Source organism: Dendropsophus ebraccatus, unplaced genomic scaffold, assembly GCF_027789765.1.
Source record: "Dendropsophus ebraccatus isolate aDenEbr1 unplaced genomic scaffold, aDenEbr1.pat pat_scaffold_418_ctg1, whole genome shotgun sequence".
In the NCBI taxonomy this organism is placed as follows: Eukaryota; Metazoa; Chordata; class Amphibia; order Anura; family Hylidae; genus Dendropsophus; species Dendropsophus ebraccatus.
The window spans coordinates 1-15,000 of NW_027210031.1; the positions used below are offsets into that span (position 1 = coordinate 1).

Here is a 15,000-nt window from a genome sequence, read left to right on the forward strand (position 1 = left end):
TTTTAGCAGAGCTCGTCAGCGGCCATTCTAAGCTGAAGGTGCCTGCCCTCGTCAGATCGCAGACTGCTACACGGCTTAAGGCCCGGCAAGTACCAGCATGGGAGACTGGCTGGGAATCCCGGGTGCCGCTGGCTTTTTGCCAATGGCAGCTCCAACGGCCCCTTTATCCATCCTCAAAAGGAAGCCTCGCTTTAGCAGAGCTCGTCAGCGGCCATTCTAAGCTGAAGGTGCCTGCCCTCGTCAGATCGCAGACTGCTACACGGCTTAAGGCCCGGCAAGTACCAGCATGGGAGACTGGCTGGGAATCCCGGGTGCCGCTGGCTTTTTGCCAATGGCAGCTCCAACGGCCCCTTTATCCATCCTCAAAAGGAAGCCTCGCTTTAGCAGAGCTCGTCAGCGGCCATTCTAAGCTGAAGGTGCCTGCCCTCGTCAGATCGCAGACTGCTACACGGCTTAAGGCCCGGCAAGTACCAGCATGGGAGACTGGCTGGGAATCCCGGGTGCCGCTGGCTTTTTGCCAATGGCAGCTCCAACGGCCCCTTTATCCATCCTCAAAAGGAAGCCTCGCTTTAGCAGAGCTCGTCAGCGGCCATTCTAAGCTGAAGGTGCCTGCCCTCGTCAGATCGCAGACTGCTACACGGCTTAAGGCCCGGCAAGTACCAGCATGGGAGACTGGCTGGGAATCCCGGGTGCCGCTGGCTTTTTGCCAATGGCAGCTCCAACGGCCCCTTTATCCATCCTCAAAAGGAAGCCTCGCTTTAGCAGAGCTCGTCAGCGGCCATTCTAAGCTGAAGGTGCCTGCCCTCGTCAGATCGCAGACTGCTACACGGCTTAAGGCCCGGCAAGTACCAGCATGGGAGACTGGCTGGGAATCCCGGGTGCCGCTGGCTTTTTGCCAATGGCAGCTCCAACGGCCCCTTTATCCATCCTCAAAAGGAAGCCTCGCTTTAGCAGAGCTCGTCAGCGGCCATTCTAAGCTGAAGGTGCCTGCCCTCGTCAGATCGCAGACTGCTACACGGCTTAAGGCCCGGCAAGTACCAGCATGGGAGACTGGCTGGGAATCCCGGGTGCCGCTGGCTTTTTGCCAATGGCAGCTCCAACGGCCCCTTTATCCATCCTCAAAAGGAAGCCTCGCTTTAGCAGAGCTCGTCAGCGGCCATTCTAAGCTGAAGGTGCCTGCCCTCGTCAGATCGCAGACTGCTACACGGCTTAAGGCCCGGCAAGTACCAGCATGGGAGACTGGCTGGGAATCCCGGGTGCCGCTGGCTTTTTGCCAATGGCAGCTCCAACGGCCCCTTTATCCATCCTCAAAAGGAAGCCTCGCTTTAGCAGAGCTCGTCAGCGGCCATTCTAAGCTGAAGGTGCCTGCCCTCGTCAGATCGCAGACTGCTACACGGCTTAAGGCCCGGCAAGTACCAGCATGGGAGACTGGCTGGGAATCCCGGGTGCCGCTGGCTTTTTGCCAATGGCAGCTCCAACGGCCCCTTTATCCATCCTCAAAAGGAAGCCTCGCTTTAGCAGAGCTCGTCAGCGGCCATTCTAAGCTGAAGGTGCCTGCCCTCGTCAGATCGCAGACTGCTACACGGCTTAAGGCCCGGCAAGTACCAGCATGGGAGACTGGCTGGGAATCCCGGGTGCCGCTGGCTTTTTGCCAATGGCAGCTCCAACGGCCCCTTTATCCATCCTCAAAAGGAAGCCTCGCTTTAGCAGAGCTCGTCAGCGGCCATTCTAAGCTGAAGGTGCCTGCCCTCGTCAGATCGCAGACTGCTACACGGCTTAAGGCCCGGCAAGTACCAGCATGGGAGACTGGCTGGGAATCCCGGGTGCCGCTGGCTTTTTGCCAATGGCAGCTCCAACGGCCCCTTTATCCATCCTCAAAAGGAAGCCTCGCTTTAGCAGAGCTCGTCAGCGGCCATTCTAAGCTGAAGGTGCCTGCCCTCGTCAGATCGCAGACTGCTACACGGCTTAAGGCCCGGCAAGTACCAGCATGGGAGACTGGCTGGGAATCCCGGGTGCCGCTGGCTTTTTGCCAATGGCAGCTCCAACGGCCCCTTTATCCATCCTCAAAAGGAAGCCTCGCTTTAGCAGAGCTCGTCAGCGGCCATTCTAAGCTGAAGGTGCCTGCCCTCGTCAGATCGCAGACTGCTACACGGCTTAAGGCCCGGCAAGTACCAGCATGGGAGACTGGCTGGGAATCCCGGGTGCCGCTGGCTTTTTGCCAATGGCAGCTCCAACGGCCCCTTTATCCATCCTCAAAAGGAAGCCTCGCTTTAGCAGAGCTCGTCAGCGGCCATTCTAAGCTGAAGGTGCCTGCCCTCGTCAGATCGCAGACTGCTACACGGCTTAAGGCCCGGCAAGTACCAGCATGGGAGACTGGCTGGGAATCCCGGGTGCCGCTGGCTTTTTGCCAATGGCAGCTCCAACGGCCCCTTTATCCATCCTCAAAAGGAAGCCTCGCTTTAGCAGAGCTCGTCAGCGGCCATTCTAAGCTGAAGGTGCCTGCCCTCGTCAGATCGCAGACTGCTACACGGCTTAAGGCCCGGCAAGTACCAGCATGGGAGACTGGCTGGGAATCCCGGGTGCCGCTGGCTTTTTGCCAATGGCAGCTCCAACGGCCCCTTTATCCATCCTCAAAAGGAAGCCTCGCTTTAGCAGAGCTCGTCAGCGGCCATTCTAAGCTGAAGGTGCCTGCCCTCGTCAGATCGCAGACTGCTACACGGCTTAAGGCCCGGCAAGTACCAGCATGGGAGACTGGCTGGGAATCCCGGGTGCCGCTGGCTTTTTGCCAATGGCAGCTCCAACGGCCCCTTTATCCATCCTCAAAAGGAAGCCTCGCTTTAGCAGAGCTCGTCAGCGGCCATTCTAAGCTGAAGGTGCCTGCCCTCGTCAGATCGCAGACTGCTACACGGCTTAAGGCCCGGCAAGTACCAGCATGGGAGACTGGCTGGGAATCCCGGGTGCCGCTGGCTTTTTGCCAATGGCAGCTCCAACGGCCCCTTTATCCATCCTCAAAAGGAAGCCTCGCTTTAGCAGAGCTCGTCAGCGGCCATTCTAAGCTGAAGGTGCCTGCCCTCGTCAGATCGCAGACTGCTACACGGCTTAAGGCCCGGCAAGTACCAGCATGGGAGACTGGCTGGGAATCCCGGGTGCCGCTGGCTTTTTGCCAATGGCAGCTCCAACGGCCCCTTTATCCATCCTCAAAAGGAAGCCTCGCTTTAGCAGAGCTCGTCAGCGGCCATTCTAAGCTGAAGGTGCCTGCCCTCGTCAGATCGCAGACTGCTACACGGCTTAAGGCCCGGCAAGTACCAGCATGGGAGACTGGCTGGGAATCCCGGGTGCCGCTGGCTTTTTGCCAATGGCAGCTCCAACGGCCCCTTTATCCATCCTCAAAAGGAAGCCTCGCTTTAGCAGAGCTCGTCAGCGGCCATTCTAAGCTGAAGGTGCCTGCCCTCGTCAGATCGCAGACTGCTACACGGCTTAAGGCCCGGCAAGTACCAGCATGGGAGACTGGCTGGGAATCCCGGGTGCCGCTGGCTTTTTGCCAATGGCAGCTCCAACGGCCCCTTTATCCATCCTCAAAAGGAAGCCTCGCTTTAGCAGAGCTCGTCAGCGGCCATTCTAAGCTGAAGGTGCCTGCCCTCGTCAGATCGCAGACTGCTACACGGCTTAAGGCCCGGCAAGTACCAGCATGGGAGACTGGCTGGGAATCCCGGGTGCCGCTGGCTTTTTGCCAATGGCAGCTCCAACGGCCCCTTTATCCATCCTCAAAAGGAAGCCTCGCTTTAGCAGAGCTCGTCAGCGGCCATTCTAAGCTGAAGGTGCCTGCCCTCGTCAGATCGCAGACTGCTACACGGCTTAAGGCCCGGCAAGTACCAGCATGGGAGACTGGCTGGGAATCCCGGGTGCCGCTGGCTTTTTGCCAATGGCAGCTCCAACGGCCCCTTTATCCATCCTCAAAAGGAAGCCTCGCTTTAGCAGAGCTCGTCAGCGGCCATTCTAAGCTGAAGGTGCCTGCCCTCGTCAGATCGCAGACTGCTACACGGCTTAAGGCCCGGCAAGTACCAGCATGGGAGACTGGCTGGGAATCCCGGGTGCCGCTGGCTTTTTGCCAATGGCAGCTCCAACGGCCCCTTTATCCATCCTCAAAAGGAAGCCTCGCTTTAGCAGAGCTCGTCAGCGGCCATTCTAAGCTGAAGGTGCCTGCCCTCGTCAGATCGCAGACTGCTACACGGCTTAAGGCCCGGCAAGTACCAGCATGGGAGACTGGCTGGGAATCCCGGGTGCCGCTGGCTTTTTGCCAATGGCAGCTCCAACGGCCCCTTTATCCATCCTCAAAAGGAAGCCTCGCTTTAGCAGAGCTCGTCAGCGGCCATTCTAAGCTGAAGGTGCCTGCCCTCGTCAGATCGCAGACTGCTACACGGCTTAAGGCCCGGCAAGTACCAGCATGGGAGACTGGCTGGGAATCCCGGGTGCCGCTGGCTTTTTGCCAATGGCAGCTCCAACGGCCCCTTTATCCATCCTCAAAAGGAAGCCTCGCTTTAGCAGAGCTCGTCAGCGGCCATTCTAAGCTGAAGGTGCCTGCCCTCGTCAGATCGCAGACTGCTACACGGCTTAAGGCCCGGCAAGTACCAGCATGGGAGACTGGCTGGGAATCCCGGGTGCCGCTGGCTTTTTGCCAATGGCAGCTCCAACGGCCCCTTTATCCATCCTCAAAAGGAAGCCTCGCTTTAGCAGAGCTCGTCAGCGGCCATTCTAAGCTGAAGGTGCCTGCCCTCGTCAGATCGCAGACTGCTACACGGCTTAAGGCCCGGCAAGTACCAGCATGGGAGACTGGCTGGGAATCCCGGGTGCCGCTGGCTTTTTGCCAATGGCAGCTCCAACGGCCCCTTTATCCATCCTCAAAAGGAAGCCTCGCTTTAGCAGAGCTCGTCAGCGGCCATTCTAAGCTGAAGGTGCCTGCCCTCGTCAGATCGCAGACTGCTACACGGCTTAAGGCCCGGCAAGTACCAGCATGGGAGACTGGCTGGGAATCCCGGGTGCCGCTGGCTTTTTGCCAATGGCAGCTCCAACGGCCCCTTTATCCATCCTCAAAAGGAAGCCTCGCTTTAGCAGAGCTCGTCAGCGGCCATTCTAAGCTGAAGGTGCCTGCCCTCGTCAGATCGCAGACTGCTACACGGCTTAAGGCCCGGCAAGTACCAGCATGGGAGACTGGCTGGGAATCCCGGGTGCCGCTGGCTTTTTGCCAATGGCAGCTCCAACGGCCCCTTTATCCATCCTCAAAAGGAAGCCTCGCTTTAGCAGAGCTCGTCAGCGGCCATTCTAAGCTGAAGGTGCCTGCCCTCGTCAGATCGCAGACTGCTACACGGCTTAAGGCCCGGCAAGTACCAGCATGGGAGACTGGCTGGGAATCCCGGGTGCCGCTGGCTTTTTGCCAATGGCAGCTCCAACGGCCCCTTTATCCATCCTCAAAAGGAAGCCTCGCTTTAGCAGAGCTCGTCAGCGGCCATTCTAAGCTGAAGGTGCCTGCCCTCGTCAGATCGCAGACTGCTACACGGCTTAAGGCCCGGCAAGTACCAGCATGGGAGACTGGCTGGGAATCCCGGGTGCCGCTGGCTTTTTGCCAATGGCAGCTCCAACGGCCCCTTTATCCATCCTCAAAAGGAAGCCTCGCTTTAGCAGAGCTCGTCAGCGGCCATTCTAAGCTGAAGGTGCCTGCCCTCGTCAGATCGCAGACTGCTACACGGCTTAAGGCCCGGCAAGTACCAGCATGGGAGACTGGCTGGGAATCCCGGGTGCCGCTGGCTTTTTGCCAATGGCAGCTCCAACGGCCCCTTTATCCATCCTCAAAAGGAAGCCTCGCTTTAGCAGAGCTCGTCAGCGGCCATTCTAAGCTGAAGGTGCCTGCCCTCGTCAGATCGCAGACTGCTACACGGCTTAAGGCCCGGCAAGTACCAGCATGGGAGACTGGCTGGGAATCCCGGGTGCCGCTGGCTTTTTGCCAATGGCAGCTCCAACGGCCCCTTTATCCATCCTCAAAAGGAAGCCTCGCTTTAGCAGAGCTCGTCAGCGGCCATTCTAAGCTGAAGGTGCCTGCCCTCGTCAGATCGCAGACTGCTACACGGCTTAAGGCCCGGCAAGTACCAGCATGGGAGACTGGCTGGGAATCCCGGGTGCCGCTGGCTTTTTGCCAATGGCAGCTCCAACGGCCCCTTTATCCATCCTCAAAAGGAAGCCTCGCTTTAGCAGAGCTCGTCAGCGGCCATTCTAAGCTGAAGGTGCCTGCCCTCGTCAGATCGCAGACTGCTACACGGCTTAAGGCCCGGCAAGTACCAGCATGGGAGACTGGCTGGGAATCCCGGGTGCCGCTGGCTTTTTGCCAATGGCAGCTCCAACGGCCCCTTTATCCATCCTCAAAAGGAAGCCTCGCTTTAGCAGAGCTCGTCAGCGGCCATTCTAAGCTGAAGGTGCCTGCCCTCGTCAGATCGCAGACTGCTACACGGCTTAAGGCCCGGCAAGTACCAGCATGGGAGACTGGCTGGGAATCCCGGGTGCCGCTGGCTTTTTGCCAATGGCAGCTCCAACGGCCCCTTTATCCATCCTCAAAAGGAAGCCTCGCTTTAGCAGAGCTCGTCAGCGGCCATTCTAAGCTGAAGGTGCCTGCCCTCGTCAGATCGCAGACTGCTACACGGCTTAAGGCCCGGCAAGTACCAGCATGGGAGACTGGCTGGGAATCCCGGGTGCCGCTGGCTTTTTGCCAATGGCAGCTCCAACGGCCCCTTTATCCATCCTCAAAAGGAAGCCTCGCTTTAGCAGAGCTCGTCAGCGGCCATTCTAAGCTGAAGGTGCCTGCCCTCGTCAGATCGCAGACTGCTACACGGCTTAAGGCCCGGCAAGTACCAGCATGGGAGACTGGCTGGGAATCCCGGGTGCCGCTGGCTTTTTGCCAATGGCAGCTCCAACGGCCCCTTTATCCATCCTCAAAAGGAAGCCTCGCTTTAGCAGAGCTCGTCAGCGGCCATTCTAAGCTGAAGGTGCCTGCCCTCGTCAGATCGCAGACTGCTACACGGCTTAAGGCCCGGCAAGTACCAGCATGGGAGACTGGCTGGGAATCCCGGGTGCCGCTGGCTTTTTGCCAATGGCAGCTCCAACGGCCCCTTTATCCATCCTCAAAAGGAAGCCTCGCTTTAGCAGAGCTCGTCAGCGGCCATTCTAAGCTGAAGGTGCCTGCCCTCGTCAGATCGCAGACTGCTACACGGCTTAAGGCCCGGCAAGTACCAGCATGGGAGACTGGCTGGGAATCCCGGGTGCCGCTGGCTTTTTGCCAATGGCAGCTCCAACGGCCCCTTTATCCATCCTCAAAAGGAAGCCTCGCTTTAGCAGAGCTCGTCAGCGGCCATTCTAAGCTGAAGGTGCCTGCCCTCGTCAGATCGCAGACTGCTACACGGCTTAAGGCCCGGCAAGTACCAGCATGGGAGACTGGCTGGGAATCCCGGGTGCCGCTGGCTTTTTGCCAATGGCAGCTCCAACGGCCCCTTTATCCATCCTCAAAAGGAAGCCTCGCTTTAGCAGAGCTCGTCAGCGGCCATTCTAAGCTGAAGGTGCCTGCCCTCGTCAGATCGCAGACTGCTACACGGCTTAAGGCCCGGCAAGTACCAGCATGGGAGACTGGCTGGGAATCCCGGGTGCCGCTGGCTTTTTGCCAATGGCAGCTCCAACGGCCCCTTTATCCATCCTCAAAAGGAAGCCTCGCTTTAGCAGAGCTCGTCAGCGGCCATTCTAAGCTGAAGGTGCCTGCCCTCGTCAGATCGCAGACTGCTACACGGCTTAAGGCCCGGCAAGTACCAGCATGGGAGACTGGCTGGGAATCCCGGGTGCCGCTGGCTTTTTGCCAATGGCAGCTCCAACGGCCCCTTTATCCATCCTCAAAAGGAAGCCTCGCTTTAGCAGAGCTCGTCAGCGGCCATTCTAAGCTGAAGGTGCCTGCCCTCGTCAGATCGCAGACTGCTACACGGCTTAAGGCCCGGCAAGTACCAGCATGGGAGACTGGCTGGGAATCCCGGGTGCCGCTGGCTTTTTGCCAATGGCAGCTCCAACGGCCCCTTTATCCATCCTCAAAAGGAAGCCTCGCTTTAGCAGAGCTCGTCAGCGGCCATTCTAAGCTGAAGGTGCCTGCCCTCGTCAGATCGCAGACTGCTACACGGCTTAAGGCCCGGCAAGTACCAGCATGGGAGACTGGCTGGGAATCCCGGGTGCCGCTGGCTTTTTGCCAATGGCAGCTCCAACGGCCCCTTTATCCATCCTCAAAAGGAAGCCTCGCTTTAGCAGAGCTCGTCAGCGGCCATTCTAAGCTGAAGGTGCCTGCCCTCGTCAGATCGCAGACTGCTACACGGCTTAAGGCCCGGCAAGTACCAGCATGGGAGACTGGCTGGGAATCCCGGGTGCCGCTGGCTTTTTGCCAATGGCAGCTCCAACGGCCCCTTTATCCATCCTCAAAAGGAAGCCTCGCTTTAGCAGAGCTCGTCAGCGGCCATTCTAAGCTGAAGGTGCCTGCCCTCGTCAGATCGCAGACTGCTACACGGCTTAAGGCCCGGCAAGTACCAGCATGGGAGACTGGCTGGGAATCCCGGGTGCCGCTGGCTTTTTGCCAATGGCAGCTCCAACGGCCCCTTTATCCATCCTCAAAAGGAAGCCTCGCTTTAGCAGAGCTCGTCAGCGGCCATTCTAAGCTGAAGGTGCCTGCCCTCGTCAGATCGCAGACTGCTACACGGCTTAAGGCCCGGCAAGTACCAGCATGGGAGACTGGCTGGGAATCCCGGGTGCCGCTGGCTTTTTGCCAATGGCAGCTCCAACGGCCCCTTTATCCATCCTCAAAAGGAAGCCTCGCTTTAGCAGAGCTCGTCAGCGGCCATTCTAAGCTGAAGGTGCCTGCCCTCGTCAGATCGCAGACTGCTACACGGCTTAAGGCCCGGCAAGTACCAGCATGGGAGACTGGCTGGGAATCCCGGGTGCCGCTGGCTTTTTGCCAATGGCAGCTCCAACGGCCCCTTTATCCATCCTCAAAAGGAAGCCTCGCTTTAGCAGAGCTCGTCAGCGGCCATTCTAAGCTGAAGGTGCCTGCCCTCGTCAGATCGCAGACTGCTACACGGCTTAAGGCCCGGCAAGTACCAGCATGGGAGACTGGCTGGGAATCCCGGGTGCCGCTGGCTTTTTGCCAATGGCAGCTCCAACGGCCCCTTTATCCATCCTCAAAAGGAAGCCTCGCTTTAGCAGAGCTCGTCAGCGGCCATTCTAAGCTGAAGGTGCCTGCCCTCGTCAGATCGCAGACTGCTACACGGCTTAAGGCCCGGCAAGTACCAGCATGGGAGACTGGCTGGGAATCCCGGGTGCCGCTGGCTTTTTGCCAATGGCAGCTCCAACGGCCCCTTTATCCATCCTCAAAAGGAAGCCTCGCTTTAGCAGAGCTCGTCAGCGGCCATTCTAAGCTGAAGGTGCCTGCCCTCGTCAGATCGCAGACTGCTACACGGCTTAAGGCCCGGCAAGTACCAGCATGGGAGACTGGCTGGGAATCCCGGGTGCCGCTGGCTTTTTGCCAATGGCAGCTCCAACGGCCCCTTTATCCATCCTCAAAAGGAAGCCTCGCTTTAGCAGAGCTCGTCAGCGGCCATTCTAAGCTGAAGGTGCCTGCCCTCGTCAGATCGCAGACTGCTACACGGCTTAAGGCCCGGCAAGTACCAGCATGGGAGACTGGCTGGGAATCCCGGGTGCCGCTGGCTTTTTGCCAATGGCAGCTCCAACGGCCCCTTTATCCATCCTCAAAAGGAAGCCTCGCTTTAGCAGAGCTCGTCAGCGGCCATTCTAAGCTGAAGGTGCCTGCCCTCGTCAGATCGCAGACTGCTACACGGCTTAAGGCCCGGCAAGTACCAGCATGGGAGACTGGCTGGGAATCCCGGGTGCCGCTGGCTTTTTGCCAATGGCAGCTCCAACGGCCCCTTTATCCATCCTCAAAAGGAAGCCTCGCTTTAGCAGATTTCGTCAGCGGCCATTCTAAGCTGAAGGTGCCTGCCCTCGTCAGATCGCATACTGCTACACGGCTTAAGGCCCGGCAAGTACCAGCATGGGAGACTGGCTGGGAATCCCGGGTGCCGCTGGCTTTTTGCCAATGGCAGCTCCAACGGCCCCTTTATCCATCCTCAAAAGGAAGCCTCGCTTTAGCAGAGCTCGTCAGCGGCCATTCTAAGCTGAAGGTGCCTGCCCTCGTCAGATCGCATACTGCTACACGGCTTAAGGCCCGGCAAGTACCAGCATGGGAGACTGGCTGGGAATCCCGGGTGCCGCTGGCTTTTTGCCAATGGCAGCTCCAACGGCCCCTTTATCCATCCTCAAAAGGAAGCCTCGCTTTAGCAGAGCTCGTCAGCGGCCATTCTAAGCTGAAGGTGCCTGCCCTCGTCAGATCGCAGACTGCTACACGGCTTAAGGCCCGGCAAGTACCAGCATGGGAGACTGGCTGGGAATCCCGGGTGCCGCTGGCTTTTTGCCAATGGCAGCTCCAACGGCCCCTTTATCCATCCTCAAAAGGAAGCCTCGCTTTAGCAGAGCTCGTCAGCGGCCATTCTAAGCTGAAGGTGCCTGCCCTCGTCAGATCGCAGACTGCTACACGGCTTAAGGCCCGGCAAGTACCAGCATGGGAGACTGGCTGGGAATCCCGGGTGCCGCTGGCTTTTTGCCAATGGCAGCTCCAACGGCCCCTTTATCCATCCTCAAAAGGAAGCCTCGCTTTAGCAGAGCTCGTCAGCGGCCATTCTAAGCTGAAGGTGCCTGCCCTCGTCAGATCGCAGACTGCTACACGGCTTAAGGCCCGGCAAGTACCAGCATGGGAGACTGGCTGGGAATCCCGGGTGCCGCTGGCTTTTTGCCAATGGCAGCTCCAACGGCCCCTTTATCCATCCTCAAAAGGAAGCCTCGCTTTAGCAGAGCTCGTCAGCGGCCATTCTAAGCTGAAGGTGCCTGCCCTCGTCAGATCGCAGACTGCTACACGGCTTAAGGCCCGGCAAGTACCAGCATGGGAGACTGGCTGGGAATCCCGGGTGCCGCTGGCTTTTTGCCAATGGCAGCTCCAACGGCCCCTTTATCCATCCTCAAAAGGAAGCCTCGCTTTAGCAGAGCTCGTCAGCGGCCATTCTAAGCTGAAGGTGCCTGCCCTCGTCAGATCGCAGACTGCTACACGGCTTAAGGCCCGGCAAGTACCAGCATGGGAGACTGGCTGGGAATCCCGGGTGCCGCTGGCTTTTTGCCAATGGCAGCTCCAACGGCCCCTTTATCCATCCTCAAAAGGAAGCCTCGCTTTAGCAGAGCTCGTCAGCGGCCATTCTAAGCTGAAGGTGCCTGCCCTCGTCAGATCGCAGACTGCTACACGGCTTAAGGCCCGGCAAGTACCAGCATGGGAGACTGGCTGGGAATCCCGGGTGCCGCTGGCTTTTTGCCAATGGCAGCTCCAACGGCCCCTTTATCCATCCTCAAAAGGAAGCCTCGCTTTAGCAGAGCTCGTCAGCGGCCATTCTAAGCTGAAGGTGCCTGCCCTCGTCAGATCGCAGACTGCTACACGGCTTAAGGCCCGGCAAGTACCAGCATGGGAGACTGGCTGGGAATCCCGGGTGCCGCTGGCTTTTTGCCAATGGCAGCTCCAACGGCCCCTTTATCCATCCTCAAAAGGAAGCCTCGCTTTAGCAGAGCTCGTCAGCGGCCATTCTAAGCTGAAGGTGCCTGCCCTCGTCAGATCGCAGACTGCTACACGGCTTAAGGCCCGGCAAGTACCAGCATGGGAGACTGGCTGGGAATCCCGGGTGCCGCTGGCTTTTTGCCAATGGCAGCTCCAACGGCCCCTTTATCCATCCTCAAAAGGAAGCCTCGCTTTAGCAGAGCTCGTCAGCGGCCATTCTAAGCTGAAGGTGCCTGCCCTCGTCAGATCGCAGACTGCTACACGGCTTAAGGCCCGGCAAGTACCAGCATGGGAGACTGGCTGGGAATCCCGGGTGCCGCTGGCTTTTTGCCAATGGCAGCTCCAACGGCCCCTTTATCCATCCTCAAAAGGAAGCCTCGCTTTAGCAGAGCTCGTCAGCGGCCATTCTAAGCTGAAGGTGCCTGCCCTCGTCAGATCGCAGACTGCTACACGGCTTAAGGCCCGGCAAGTACCAGCATGGGAGACTGGCTGGGAATCCCGGGTGCCGCTGGCTTTTTGCCAATGGCAGCTCCAACGGCCCCTTTATCCATCCTCAAAAGGAAGCCTCGCTTTAGCAGAGCTCGTCAGCGGCCATTCTAAGCTGAAGGTGCCTGCCCTCGTCAGATCGCAGACTGCTACACGGCTTAAGGCCCGGCAAGTACCAGCATGGGAGACTGGCTGGGAATCCCGGGTGCCGCTGGCTTTTTGCCAATGGCAGCTCCAACGGCCCCTTTATCCATCCTCAAAAGGAAGCCTCGCTTTAGCAGAGCTCGTCAGCGGCCATTCTAAGCTGAAGGTGCCTGCCCTCGTCAGATCGCAGACTGCTACACGGCTTAAGGCCCGGCAAGTACCAGCATGGGAGACTGGCTGGGAATCCCGGGTGCCGCTGGCTTTTTGCCAATGGCAGCTCCAACGGCCCCTTTATCCATCCTCAAAAGGAAGCCTCGCTTTAGCAGAGCTCGTCAGCGGCCATTCTAAGCTGAAGGTGCCTGCCCTCGTCAGATCGCAGACTGCTACACGGCTTAAGGCCCGGCAAGTACCAGCATGGGAGACTGGCTGGGAATCCCGGGTGCCGCTGGCTTTTTGCCAATGGCAGCTCCAACGGCCCCTTTATCCATCCTCAAAAGGAAGCCTCGCTTTAGCAGAGCTCGTCAGCGGCCATTCTAAGCTGAAGGTGCCTGCCCTCGTCAGATCGCAGACTGCTACACGGCTTAAGGCCCGGCAAGTACCAGCATGGGAGACTGGCTGGGAATCCCGGGTGCCGCTGGCTTTTTGCCAATGGCAGCTCCAACGGCCCCTTTATCCATCCTCAAAAGGAAGCCTCGCTTTAGCAGAGCTCGTCAGCGGCCATTCTAAGCTGAAGGTGCCTGCCCTCGTCAGATCGCAGACTGCTACACGGCTTAAGGCCCGGCAAGTACCAGCATGGGAGACTGGCTGGGAATCCCGGGTGCCGCTGGCTTTTTGCCAATGGCAGCTCCAACGGCCCCTTTATCCATCCTCAAAAGGAAGCCTCGCTTTAGCAGAGCTCGTCAGCGGCCATTCTAAGCTGAAGGTGCCTGCCCTCGTCAGATCGCAGACTGCTACACGGCTTAAGGCCCGGCAAGTACCAGCATGGGAGACTGGCTGGGAATCCCGGGTGCCGCTGGCTTTTTGCCAATGGCAGCTCCAACGGCCCCTTTATCCATCCTCAAAAGGAAGCCTCGCTTTAGCAGAGCTCGTCAGCGGCCATTCTAAGCTGAAGGTGCCTGCCCTCGTCAGATCGCAGACTGCTACACGGCTTAAGGCCCGGCAAGTACCAGCATGGGGGCGTGGGGGAGTCGGGGGGGGGGGGGGGGGGGGGGGTGGGGGTGGGGGGGGGGGGGGGGGGGGGGGGGGGGGGGGGGGGGGGGGGGGGGGGGGGGGGGGGGGGGGGGGGGGGGGGGGGGGGGGGGGGGGGGGGGGGGGGGGGGGGGGGGGGGGGGGGGGGGGGGGGGGGGGGGGGGGGGGGTGGGGGGGGGGGGGGTGGGGGGGGGGGGGGGGGGGGGGGGGGGGGGGGGGTGGGGGGGGGGGGGGGGGGGGGGGGGGGGGGGGGGGGGGGGGGGGGGGGGGGGGGGGGTGGGGGGGGGGGGGGGGGGGGGGGGGGGGGGGGGGGGGGGGGGGGGGGGGGGGGGGGGGGGGGGGGGGGGGGGGGGGGGGGGGGGGGGGGGGGGGGGGGGGGGGGGGGGGTGGGGGGGGGGGGGGGGGGGGGGGGGGGGGGGGTGGGGGGGGGGGGGGGGGGGGGGGGGGGGGGGGGGGGGGGGGGGGGGGGGGGGGGGGGGGGGGGGGGGGGGGGGGGGGGGGGGGGGGGGGGGGGGGGGGGGGGGGGGGGGGGGGGGGGGGGGGTGGGGGGGGGGGGGGGGGGGGGGGGGGGGGGGGGGGGGGGGGGTGGGGGGGGGGGGGGGGGGGGGGGGGGGGGGGGGGGGGGGGGGGGGGGGGGGGGGGGGGGGGGGGGGGGGGGGGGGGGGGGGGGGGGGGGGGGGGGGGGGGGGGGGGGGGGGGGGGGGGGGGGGGGGGGGGGGGGGGGGGGGGGGGGGGGGGGGGGGGGGGGGGGGGGGGGGGTGGGGGGGGGGGGGGGGGGGGGGGGGGGGGGGGGGGGGGGGGGGGGGGGGGGGGGGGGGGGGGGGGGGGGGGGGGGGGGGGGGGGGGGGGGGGGGGGGGGGGGGGGGGGGGGGGGGGGGGGGGGGGGGGGGGGGGGGGGGGGGGGGGGGTGGGGGGGGGGGGGGGGGGGGGGGGGGGGGGGGGGGGGGGGGGGGGGGGGGGTGGGGGGGGGGGGGGGGGGGGGGGGGGGGGGGGGGGGGGGGGGGGGGGGGGGGGGGGGGGGGGGGGGGGGGGGGGGGGGGGGGGGGGGGGGGGGGGGGGGGGGGGGGGGGGGGGGGGGGGGGGGGGGGGGGGGGGGGGGGGGGGGGGGGGGGGGGGGGGGGGGGGGGGGGGGGGGGGGGGGGGGGGGGGGGGGGGGGGGGGGGGGGGGGGGGGGGGGGGGGGGGGGGGGGGGGGGGGGGGGGGGGGGGGGGGGGGGGGGGGGGGGGGGGGGGGGGGGGGGGGGGGGTGGGGGGGGGGGGGGGGGGGGGGGGGGGGGGGGTGGGGGGGGGGGGGGGGGGGGGGGGGGGGGGGGGGGGGGGGGGGGGGGGGGGGGGGGGGGGGGGGGGGGGGGGGGGGGGGGGGGGGGGGGGGGGGGGGGGGGGGGGGGGGGGGGGGGGGGGGGGGGGGGGGGGGGGGGGGGGGGGGGGGGGGGGGGGGGGGGGGGGGGGGGGGGTGGGGGGGGGGGG

The 15,000-nt window shown here is 62.6% G+C and overlaps 69 pseudogenes; all 69 read left to right on the forward strand.

Annotated features, from left to right (window-relative positions):
• Positions 1-14: 14 nt before the first annotated feature.
• Positions 15-134, forward strand: LOC138776264 (5S ribosomal RNA; annotated as a pseudogene).
• Positions 135-203: 69 nt separating this feature from the next.
• Positions 204-323, forward strand: LOC138776275 (5S ribosomal RNA; annotated as a pseudogene).
• Positions 324-392: 69 nt separating this feature from the next.
• On the forward strand, positions 393-512 carry LOC138776287 (5S ribosomal RNA; annotated as a pseudogene).
• Positions 513-581: 69 nt separating this feature from the next.
• On the forward strand, positions 582-701 carry LOC138776299 (5S ribosomal RNA; annotated as a pseudogene).
• Positions 702-770: 69 nt separating this feature from the next.
• On the forward strand, positions 771-890 carry LOC138776311 (5S ribosomal RNA; annotated as a pseudogene).
• A 69-nt stretch (positions 891-959) lies between these two features.
• LOC138776323 (5S ribosomal RNA) lies at positions 960-1,079 on the forward strand (annotated as a pseudogene).
• Positions 1,080-1,148: 69 nt separating this feature from the next.
• LOC138776335 (5S ribosomal RNA) lies at positions 1,149-1,268 on the forward strand (annotated as a pseudogene).
• Positions 1,269-1,337: 69 nt separating this feature from the next.
• On the forward strand, positions 1,338-1,457 carry LOC138776347 (5S ribosomal RNA; annotated as a pseudogene).
• A 69-nt stretch (positions 1,458-1,526) lies between these two features.
• LOC138776358 (5S ribosomal RNA) lies at positions 1,527-1,646 on the forward strand (annotated as a pseudogene).
• Positions 1,647-1,715: 69 nt separating this feature from the next.
• LOC138776371 (5S ribosomal RNA) lies at positions 1,716-1,835 on the forward strand (annotated as a pseudogene).
• Positions 1,836-1,904: 69 nt separating this feature from the next.
• On the forward strand, positions 1,905-2,024 carry LOC138776382 (5S ribosomal RNA; annotated as a pseudogene).
• A 69-nt stretch (positions 2,025-2,093) lies between these two features.
• Positions 2,094-2,213, forward strand: LOC138776395 (5S ribosomal RNA; annotated as a pseudogene).
• A 69-nt stretch (positions 2,214-2,282) lies between these two features.
• LOC138776407 (5S ribosomal RNA) lies at positions 2,283-2,402 on the forward strand (annotated as a pseudogene).
• A 69-nt stretch (positions 2,403-2,471) lies between these two features.
• Positions 2,472-2,591, forward strand: LOC138776419 (5S ribosomal RNA; annotated as a pseudogene).
• A 69-nt stretch (positions 2,592-2,660) lies between these two features.
• Positions 2,661-2,780, forward strand: LOC138776430 (5S ribosomal RNA; annotated as a pseudogene).
• Positions 2,781-2,849: 69 nt separating this feature from the next.
• LOC138776441 (5S ribosomal RNA) lies at positions 2,850-2,969 on the forward strand (annotated as a pseudogene).
• A 69-nt stretch (positions 2,970-3,038) lies between these two features.
• LOC138776452 (5S ribosomal RNA) lies at positions 3,039-3,158 on the forward strand (annotated as a pseudogene).
• Positions 3,159-3,227: 69 nt separating this feature from the next.
• LOC138776463 (5S ribosomal RNA) lies at positions 3,228-3,347 on the forward strand (annotated as a pseudogene).
• A 69-nt stretch (positions 3,348-3,416) lies between these two features.
• Positions 3,417-3,536, forward strand: LOC138776474 (5S ribosomal RNA; annotated as a pseudogene).
• A 69-nt stretch (positions 3,537-3,605) lies between these two features.
• Positions 3,606-3,725, forward strand: LOC138776486 (5S ribosomal RNA; annotated as a pseudogene).
• A 69-nt stretch (positions 3,726-3,794) lies between these two features.
• Positions 3,795-3,914, forward strand: LOC138776498 (5S ribosomal RNA; annotated as a pseudogene).
• A 69-nt stretch (positions 3,915-3,983) lies between these two features.
• LOC138776509 (5S ribosomal RNA) lies at positions 3,984-4,103 on the forward strand (annotated as a pseudogene).
• A 69-nt stretch (positions 4,104-4,172) lies between these two features.
• On the forward strand, positions 4,173-4,292 carry LOC138776521 (5S ribosomal RNA; annotated as a pseudogene).
• A 69-nt stretch (positions 4,293-4,361) lies between these two features.
• LOC138776533 (5S ribosomal RNA) lies at positions 4,362-4,481 on the forward strand (annotated as a pseudogene).
• Positions 4,482-4,550: 69 nt separating this feature from the next.
• Positions 4,551-4,670, forward strand: LOC138775957 (5S ribosomal RNA; annotated as a pseudogene).
• A 69-nt stretch (positions 4,671-4,739) lies between these two features.
• On the forward strand, positions 4,740-4,859 carry LOC138775968 (5S ribosomal RNA; annotated as a pseudogene).
• Positions 4,860-4,928: 69 nt separating this feature from the next.
• LOC138775979 (5S ribosomal RNA) lies at positions 4,929-5,048 on the forward strand (annotated as a pseudogene).
• Positions 5,049-5,117: 69 nt separating this feature from the next.
• LOC138775990 (5S ribosomal RNA) lies at positions 5,118-5,237 on the forward strand (annotated as a pseudogene).
• A 69-nt stretch (positions 5,238-5,306) lies between these two features.
• On the forward strand, positions 5,307-5,426 carry LOC138776002 (5S ribosomal RNA; annotated as a pseudogene).
• Positions 5,427-5,495: 69 nt separating this feature from the next.
• On the forward strand, positions 5,496-5,615 carry LOC138776015 (5S ribosomal RNA; annotated as a pseudogene).
• A 69-nt stretch (positions 5,616-5,684) lies between these two features.
• LOC138776019 (5S ribosomal RNA) lies at positions 5,685-5,804 on the forward strand (annotated as a pseudogene).
• A 69-nt stretch (positions 5,805-5,873) lies between these two features.
• LOC138776020 (5S ribosomal RNA) lies at positions 5,874-5,993 on the forward strand (annotated as a pseudogene).
• A 69-nt stretch (positions 5,994-6,062) lies between these two features.
• LOC138776021 (5S ribosomal RNA) lies at positions 6,063-6,182 on the forward strand (annotated as a pseudogene).
• Positions 6,183-6,251: 69 nt separating this feature from the next.
• On the forward strand, positions 6,252-6,371 carry LOC138776022 (5S ribosomal RNA; annotated as a pseudogene).
• Positions 6,372-6,440: 69 nt separating this feature from the next.
• On the forward strand, positions 6,441-6,560 carry LOC138776023 (5S ribosomal RNA; annotated as a pseudogene).
• Positions 6,561-6,629: 69 nt separating this feature from the next.
• Positions 6,630-6,749, forward strand: LOC138776024 (5S ribosomal RNA; annotated as a pseudogene).
• Positions 6,750-6,818: 69 nt separating this feature from the next.
• LOC138776025 (5S ribosomal RNA) lies at positions 6,819-6,938 on the forward strand (annotated as a pseudogene).
• Positions 6,939-7,007: 69 nt separating this feature from the next.
• On the forward strand, positions 7,008-7,127 carry LOC138776026 (5S ribosomal RNA; annotated as a pseudogene).
• A 69-nt stretch (positions 7,128-7,196) lies between these two features.
• LOC138776027 (5S ribosomal RNA) lies at positions 7,197-7,316 on the forward strand (annotated as a pseudogene).
• Positions 7,317-7,385: 69 nt separating this feature from the next.
• LOC138776029 (5S ribosomal RNA) lies at positions 7,386-7,505 on the forward strand (annotated as a pseudogene).
• Positions 7,506-7,574: 69 nt separating this feature from the next.
• Positions 7,575-7,694, forward strand: LOC138776031 (5S ribosomal RNA; annotated as a pseudogene).
• A 69-nt stretch (positions 7,695-7,763) lies between these two features.
• On the forward strand, positions 7,764-7,883 carry LOC138776032 (5S ribosomal RNA; annotated as a pseudogene).
• Positions 7,884-7,952: 69 nt separating this feature from the next.
• LOC138776033 (5S ribosomal RNA) lies at positions 7,953-8,072 on the forward strand (annotated as a pseudogene).
• A 69-nt stretch (positions 8,073-8,141) lies between these two features.
• On the forward strand, positions 8,142-8,261 carry LOC138776034 (5S ribosomal RNA; annotated as a pseudogene).
• A 69-nt stretch (positions 8,262-8,330) lies between these two features.
• LOC138776035 (5S ribosomal RNA) lies at positions 8,331-8,450 on the forward strand (annotated as a pseudogene).
• Positions 8,451-8,519: 69 nt separating this feature from the next.
• LOC138776036 (5S ribosomal RNA) lies at positions 8,520-8,639 on the forward strand (annotated as a pseudogene).
• Positions 8,640-8,708: 69 nt separating this feature from the next.
• LOC138776037 (5S ribosomal RNA) lies at positions 8,709-8,828 on the forward strand (annotated as a pseudogene).
• Positions 8,829-8,897: 69 nt separating this feature from the next.
• On the forward strand, positions 8,898-9,017 carry LOC138776038 (5S ribosomal RNA; annotated as a pseudogene).
• Positions 9,018-9,086: 69 nt separating this feature from the next.
• On the forward strand, positions 9,087-9,206 carry LOC138776039 (5S ribosomal RNA; annotated as a pseudogene).
• A 69-nt stretch (positions 9,207-9,275) lies between these two features.
• LOC138776041 (5S ribosomal RNA) lies at positions 9,276-9,395 on the forward strand (annotated as a pseudogene).
• Positions 9,396-9,464: 69 nt separating this feature from the next.
• LOC138776042 (5S ribosomal RNA) lies at positions 9,465-9,584 on the forward strand (annotated as a pseudogene).
• Positions 9,585-9,653: 69 nt separating this feature from the next.
• On the forward strand, positions 9,654-9,773 carry LOC138776043 (5S ribosomal RNA; annotated as a pseudogene).
• Positions 9,774-9,842: 69 nt separating this feature from the next.
• Positions 9,843-9,962, forward strand: LOC138776044 (5S ribosomal RNA; annotated as a pseudogene).
• A 447-nt stretch (positions 9,963-10,409) lies between these two features.
• Positions 10,410-10,529, forward strand: LOC138776045 (5S ribosomal RNA; annotated as a pseudogene).
• A 69-nt stretch (positions 10,530-10,598) lies between these two features.
• LOC138776047 (5S ribosomal RNA) lies at positions 10,599-10,718 on the forward strand (annotated as a pseudogene).
• Positions 10,719-10,787: 69 nt separating this feature from the next.
• LOC138776048 (5S ribosomal RNA) lies at positions 10,788-10,907 on the forward strand (annotated as a pseudogene).
• Positions 10,908-10,976: 69 nt separating this feature from the next.
• On the forward strand, positions 10,977-11,096 carry LOC138776049 (5S ribosomal RNA; annotated as a pseudogene).
• Positions 11,097-11,165: 69 nt separating this feature from the next.
• LOC138776050 (5S ribosomal RNA) lies at positions 11,166-11,285 on the forward strand (annotated as a pseudogene).
• A 69-nt stretch (positions 11,286-11,354) lies between these two features.
• LOC138776051 (5S ribosomal RNA) lies at positions 11,355-11,474 on the forward strand (annotated as a pseudogene).
• A 69-nt stretch (positions 11,475-11,543) lies between these two features.
• LOC138776053 (5S ribosomal RNA) lies at positions 11,544-11,663 on the forward strand (annotated as a pseudogene).
• A 69-nt stretch (positions 11,664-11,732) lies between these two features.
• Positions 11,733-11,852, forward strand: LOC138776054 (5S ribosomal RNA; annotated as a pseudogene).
• Positions 11,853-11,921: 69 nt separating this feature from the next.
• LOC138776055 (5S ribosomal RNA) lies at positions 11,922-12,041 on the forward strand (annotated as a pseudogene).
• A 69-nt stretch (positions 12,042-12,110) lies between these two features.
• LOC138776056 (5S ribosomal RNA) lies at positions 12,111-12,230 on the forward strand (annotated as a pseudogene).
• Positions 12,231-12,299: 69 nt separating this feature from the next.
• On the forward strand, positions 12,300-12,419 carry LOC138776057 (5S ribosomal RNA; annotated as a pseudogene).
• A 69-nt stretch (positions 12,420-12,488) lies between these two features.
• Positions 12,489-12,608, forward strand: LOC138776058 (5S ribosomal RNA; annotated as a pseudogene).
• Positions 12,609-12,677: 69 nt separating this feature from the next.
• On the forward strand, positions 12,678-12,797 carry LOC138776059 (5S ribosomal RNA; annotated as a pseudogene).
• A 69-nt stretch (positions 12,798-12,866) lies between these two features.
• Positions 12,867-12,986, forward strand: LOC138776060 (5S ribosomal RNA; annotated as a pseudogene).
• Positions 12,987-13,055: 69 nt separating this feature from the next.
• LOC138776061 (5S ribosomal RNA) lies at positions 13,056-13,175 on the forward strand (annotated as a pseudogene).
• Positions 13,176-13,244: 69 nt separating this feature from the next.
• LOC138776063 (5S ribosomal RNA) lies at positions 13,245-13,364 on the forward strand (annotated as a pseudogene).
• Positions 13,365-15,000: the final 1,636 nt, after the last annotated feature.